This window comes from Theropithecus gelada, chromosome 20 (genome assembly GCF_003255815.1).
Source record: "Theropithecus gelada isolate Dixy chromosome 20, Tgel_1.0, whole genome shotgun sequence".
NCBI lineage: Eukaryota > Metazoa > Chordata > Mammalia > Primates > Cercopithecidae > Theropithecus > Theropithecus gelada.
In genome coordinates, this window is record NC_037688.1 from 68,376,086 (window position 1) to 68,382,762 (window position 6,677).

Genomic DNA, 6,677 nt, shown 5'->3' on the forward strand with positions numbered 1-6,677 from the left:
TCCCGCAGTAAGGGAGACGCCCCCACAGCAGCTCATCCCCTTCCTAAAATCTGCCCCACCCACACGCCTGCCCAGGGACCCCCAAATCCATTGCAGAAGTGGCCCCTCTTTCGCAAAGAGAATCCACATAACTGAGACATGACTTGTCCCTCTCCACCGCCCCGCCTCTCTGCGCGAAAACGTGACTGGCCTGAACCTCCCAGGATCATAAAAAATGTATTTTGCTGTCCTCTGTTGGCCAACATGGGTCACATTCACAGAACACACCACCCAACCCAGCGGGCAGTCCTGATGCCACAGAGGGGGTCCCAGGGACCCCAGCCAGGGGGAGCAAGCTGGACTCCTCTTCTCCTGTCTGTGGTGTCCTTGCCCTCTCTGTCCTCTTTCTTTCTTTCTTCTTTTTTTATTTTTATTTTTTGATATGGCACTTCGCTCCTGTTGCCCAGGCTGGAGTGCAATGGCGCGATCTCGGCTCACTGCAACCTCTGCCGCCCGGGTGTAGGTGATTCTGCCTCAGCCTCCTGAGTATCTGCGATTACAGGCAGGCGTCGCCACGCCCAGCTAATTTTTGTATTTTTAATAGAGACGGGGTTTCACCATGTTGGCCAGGCTGGTCTGGAACTCCCGACCTCAGGTGATCCGCCCGCCTTGGCCTCCCAAAATGTTGGGATTATCGGTCGTCTTTCTTATCTTGCAGCCGATGCACAGAACTTGCTCATGTCCCCTTTTCCTCTTTGGGCCCTAATTTCAGAAAACTGGAGGGGTTTCTTCCTTGCTCTAGGGGAGGCAAGGAAGGCTGTGTTCACTCTGGACCCTGGGCTCGGGGACCCCAGGATGGTTTTTCTAATAGCAACTTGGAGAGGAAATGTAGCAAAAAAGGCAACAGCTGATCACTGATAATTTAACAGTCCCCATTCCCCGCACTCCACCCCCAGAAGACCTAAGCACATGGAGAATAGTAGCTTATTGAACTAACCTATTTTCCAGATGAAAAGACTGAGGCTAGGCCAGGCACCGTGGCTCATGCCTGTGATCCTAGCACTTTAGGAGGCTGAGGCGGGTGGATCATTTGAGGTCAGAAGTTTGAGACCAGCCTGGACAACATGCTGAAACCCCATCTCTACTAAAAATACAAAAAAGTTAGCAGAGCATGGTGGTGAGCACCTGTGGTCCCAGCTACTCAGGAAGCTGAGGCAGGAGAATGGCTTGATCCTGGGGGGCGAAGGCTGCAGTGAGCCAAGATTGTGCCACTGCACTCCATCCAGCCTGGGTGACAGAGCGAGACTCTGTCTCAAAAATAAAAATAGAAAAGACTGAAGCTTAGAGGTCAGTTGTTCATGGAGCTAATACCTGCTGGCCCTCTGTGTGCCAGGCACAGAGCTGCTGCTATAGCCCCTAGAGCTAAGGTGATAAACAGCACAGGTCCCTGCCCTTGAGGAACTAGACGTCTCAGGGAGAGACTTGAGTCAACAGGTGAGCACTTCGCTGCCCTTATGGTCCAGGGCACCACGACAGAGCGAGGCTGGGCTGGGGGTGTCCTACCCTGGCCCTTCCTGCGGCAGTTGTCTCCATCCAGCCTGCAGCATCCTCGCCCGTTCTTCTTTCAAGCTGTGTTGAAAGAGAGAGGCTGTGTCTCCCCCTGCTGCGTGTCACCAGCTTGGGGGACCCCGGGCACTGCTTCACCTCTCTGGGCCTCTGTTTCCTCCTTGGTAAAGTAGGAGTCACAAGGCCTGCCTTATAGGACTTTTAGGGGGATTGCCTGAGACAGACTTCCTTTAGGAGTACATGGCAACAGTGATTGGTGAGCTTGGTGCTGTCACCTGGAGGAGGGGATGTCTGAGCTGAAACTGTGAAAAAGGAAAACACTGGGGCTGGGTGCAGTGGCTCACACCTGTGATCCCAGCACTTTGGGAGGCCAAGGATCACTTGAGGTCAGGAGTTCGAGACCAGCCTGGCCAACATGGTGAAACCCCGTCTCTACTAAAACTACAAAAATTAGCCGGGCATGGTGGCGCGTGTCTGTAGTCCCAGCTACACGGGAAGCTGAGGTGGGAGAATCGCTTGAATCCGGAAGGTAGAGGTTGCAGTGAGCCGAGATCGCACCATTGCACTCCAGCCTGGGTGACAGAGCGAGACTCTGTCTCAAAAAAAGGAATACACTGGGATTGTGGGAGGGGTGGAGTCGGTGCAGCAGGCACGGCATGTGTAACGGCCCAGGCGGCCCCTCTGGAGAACTGAAATAGCTGTAGCAGTGCTGGCTCGGGGGCCTCCAGGTGCTGCCCCCACCCACCTCTGTGCCCTGAGTCACAAGATTCTGGAAGCTCACCTCATCTGTCCAGTTCAGGCCCTGCCTGGGCTCTGGGACACCTGGATCAGTGCAGAAGGAAAAACCAGGCCACCAAAGGCAGCCAGGGCCCTGCCTTTATCTTGCAATTGAAATCCCCATCGAAGATGCCCCCTGGATCCTTCTGAGGCCTGCCATTGCCAGGCCTGGCTTCGCTTCCCCGTGACTCAAGCGAGTGGCGGCCTGAAATCCAGTTTAGCAGTGGAAGCACTGCCAGACTCCGGAAAACAGCTCGCTCTTGGGCCGGAAGCCCCGGAGGCCCACCCTGGCCTTCTCTCAGGAGGAAGCCCCACCCGCACCCAGGTTTCTGGCCCCAGGGTGATGCCAAGGCCCCAGCCAGAACTAGGGAGCAGCCACACCAGGCAGAAGGAGCCCTGGAGGGCTGCAGCTGTGCTGAGCCTCTGGGAAAGGCCTGGACTCCGGGCTCCCAGGCCCACACAGAGAGAGTGGGCGCAGGCCTTGCCTATGGGCGCTTTCCTTGAGGCCTGGGGAAGGAGGACAGGAGGGTACCAGCACCCAGTTACCGCCACCTCCCAAGCCTCCCAAAATACTCGCAATGAGAAACTTCCCAAGCGAACAGACAGAAAGTATTGTACGATAGGTTTTAAACACTTGGATTGAACAAATGTAGGCTTATAAAAAACAGATACACAAGTCCATTGCCATATGGTGATGCTAGCCATGGGACAATGGTGGAATATAGGTGCTTCCAGAGGCATCCTTGGGACAGTTTGGTTTTTTGGTGGTTATTTATTTATTTATTTATTTTGAGTTTCGCTCTTGTTGCCCAGGCTGGAGTGCAGTGGCACGATCTCAGCTCACTGCAACCTCTGCCTCCTGGGTTCAAGCAATTCTCCTGCCTCAGCCTCCCAAGCAGCTGGGATTAGAGGCGTGCGCCACGCCCAGCTAATTTATTTTGGTATTTTTAGTAGAGATGGGGTTTCGCCATGTTGGTGAGGCTGATCTTAAACTCCTGACCTCAAGTGATCTGCCCATCTCGGCCTCTCTTACTGCTGGGATTACAGGCGTGAGCCACTGAGCCCAGTTTGGGACACAATTTGAAGTGTTGTGATGGCTTTCTTGTTCAACCACATCAGAAGAAGGCTGTGCCCACCCTGTGATATCTTCTGGAGAGAGCATTAAGAAACGAATCTAGGCCTGATGCAGTGGCTTACGCCCTTGACAATGGAACTTCAGGCATTGGTGGAAGGAGGACCACTGGAAGCCAAGAGCTCAAGATCATCCTGGGAAACATGGTGAGACCCCTATGTAGAAAGAAAGAAAGAGAGAAAGAGAGAGAGAGAGAGAAAGAAAGAAAGAGGAGGGGAGGGAGGGAGGGAAGGAAGGAAAAGAAGGAAGAAAAAGAAGGAAAGAAAGAAGGAAGGAAAGGAAGGAAGGAAGGAAGGAGAAAGTGGAAGGAAGGAAAGAAAGAAAGGTAGAGAAAGAAAATAAAAGAAAATTAAAAAAGAAAAGAGAAGAGGAAAGCAAGCAAGCCCAGTGGCTGGTGGGTACCTGTAGTCCCAGCTACTTGTGAGGCTGAGGCTGGAGGATCACTTGAACCCAGGAGTTTGAGACTGCAGTGAGCTGTGATCGTGCCACTGCACTCCAGCCTGGGTGACAGAGCAATATCTTGTCTCTAAAAAAAGGAATCTAGTCTAAAAATCTTTCTGAATACAAGATTTTAGGTCAAGTGGCTCTTACAAGATAGATCCAAAGCTACCTAGAAACCAGAAGTGTCTTCACCCACCTCAGCCTTGGACCCTTGACAGGGGGTGACTGGGAGGCCTTTCATTGTGCCCTTGCCCACCTGCCTTGATGGTATTTGCTCCTCTGCCAGTAACAGCAGAAATTGGGGTCAAGGGCGGTAAAGTAAGACCAACTTTCTGTGGCCCAGGCCCTTGGAGCTGAGATGTCAGATGACAAGAGCTGCCTACCCTTCCTTAAAGTCATCCAGGGCCTTATAAAAATATTCCAGAGGCCAGGCACAGTGGCTCATGCCTGTAATCCCCACTTTGGGAGGCCAAGGCAGGCGGATCATGAGGTTGGGAGTTTGCAACCAGCCTGACGAACATGGTGAAACCCTGTCTCTACTAAAAATACAAAAATTAGCTGGGCATGGTGGTGGGCGCCTGTAATCCCAGCTACTCAGGAGGCTGAGACAGGAGAATCACTTGAACCCGGGAGGTGGAGGTTGCAGTGAGCAGAGATCGCGCTACTGCACTCCAGTCTGGGTGACAGAGTAAGACTCTGTCTCAAAAAAAGAAAGAAAAAAAAAAAGAAATTCCACACCGCAGGCACGGTGGCTCATGCCTGTAATCCCAGGACTTTGGGAGGCTGAGGCAGGTGGATCACTTGTCACTTGAGGTCAGAAGTTTGAGACCTGCCTGGACAACATGGTGAAACCCTGTCTGTACTAAAAATACAAAAATTAGCTGGAAGTGTTGGCGGGTGCCTGTAATCCCAGCTACTCAGAGGCTGAGGCATGAGAATCGCTAGACCTGGGAGGTAGAGGTTGCAGTGAGCCAAGATGGTACCACTGTACTCCAGCCTGGGCAATAGGTAGAGACTCAGTCTAAAAAAAAAAAAATTCCAGGCTGGGCACAGTGGCTCACACCTGTAATCCCAGCACTTTGAGAAGCTCGAGGCAGGTGGATTGCTTGAGCCCAGGAGTTCAAGACCAGCCTGGGCAGCGTAGTGAGATCCTGTCTTTACAAAAATAAAAATGAAAAAACTAGCCGGGTTTGGTGGCACATGCCTGTATTCCCAGCTTCTCAGGAGACCGAGGCAGGAGGATCACTTGAGCCCTGGAGGTTGAGCCGGCAGTGAGCTGTGATAGTGCCACTGCACTCCAGCCTGGGCGACAGAGTGATACCCTATCTCAAAAAAAAAAAAAAAAAAAAATCAGATATACAGAGTCAGCAGTTTCTTAAAATAAGAAAGAAAATAATGATCAGGCACGGTGGCTCAAGCCTGTAATCCCAGCACTCTGGGAGGCTAAGACAGGTGGATCATGAGGTCAGGAAATCGAGACCATCCTGGTTAACACGGCGAAACCCTGTCTCTACTAAAAATACAAAAAAATTAGCCGGGCGTGGTGGTGGGCGCCTGTAGTCCCAGTTACTCGGGAGGCTGAGGCAGGAGAATGGCGTAAACCCGGGAGGCGGAGCTTGCAGTGAGCCTAGATCACGCCACTGCACTCTAGTCTAGTCTGGGTGACAGAGCAAGACTCCGTCTCAAAAAAAAAAAAAAAAAAAAAGAAAGAAAATAATAATAACGATAATAATAGAATAAAATAAAATTCCAGGTCCCTGTGGACCTCACCTTAACTTTGCTGTGTGGAATGAAAAACACAGGGCAAGTCAGAGCTGTAGATGCTGCTGCTCTGTGCGGTTGGCCTTCGGGGCAGAGCCTGTGATAGTGCCAAGATTTTATCATGTCCTGACTGTGTGCTCGGCATTTTCTACACCTGAGACCACTTCACCATCAAAGCAACCCTGCAAAGCAGGAACTGTCATTTATTACCATTTGACAGATGAGGAAACTGAGGCCACAGCAGTGCAGTTACTTGCTCAGGCTCCTCAGTCCAGAAACTGCTAGAAGGATACTGGGAAACTGAGTGTGAACTGCCAGCCCCCTCATCCTCAGCCCCAAGGGTGGTGTTGACAGCTCCCTGGGGCATCCTAATAGCTTCCAAAAGCAGAGAAGACAAAGACAGGAAGTGACTTGTACAAGGTCCCCCTTTGGGTACCCCCACGTTAATTTTTTTTTTTTTTTTGAGACAGAATCACGCTCTGTCAGCCAGGCTGGAATGCAGTGGCATGATCTCGGCTCACTGCAACCTCCCTCTCCTGGGCTCAAGCAATTATCCTGCCTCAGCTTCCCAAGTAACTGGGATTATAGGTGTGTGCCACCATGCCTGGCTAATTTTCATATTTTTAGTAGAGACAGAGTTTCACCATCTTGGCCAGGCTGGTCTCCAACTCCTGACCTCAGGTAATCCACCTGCCTTGGCCTCCCAAAGTGCTGAGATTACAGGCATGAGGCATCTCACCCAGCCCGGGTACCCCCACTTTTGAACAGATGCCTCTATGTCATTGATGCTAAGGTCTCTGTGTCTGGAGCATCTTCTGCTAGCCCCCGTCCCCACCCCCCGGGCATCTCCTCCACGCCTTCCAAGCCCCACCAGGAGCTTTGGTTAGGTGAGTGCTATCTCTGCTCATGCCCATGTGCGTCTGTCCTTTTCTTTTTTCTTTTCTTTTTTTGAGACAGGGTCTCACTCCCATCGCCCAGGCTGGAGTGTGGTTGTGCCATCTCACCTCACTGCAGTTTCGAC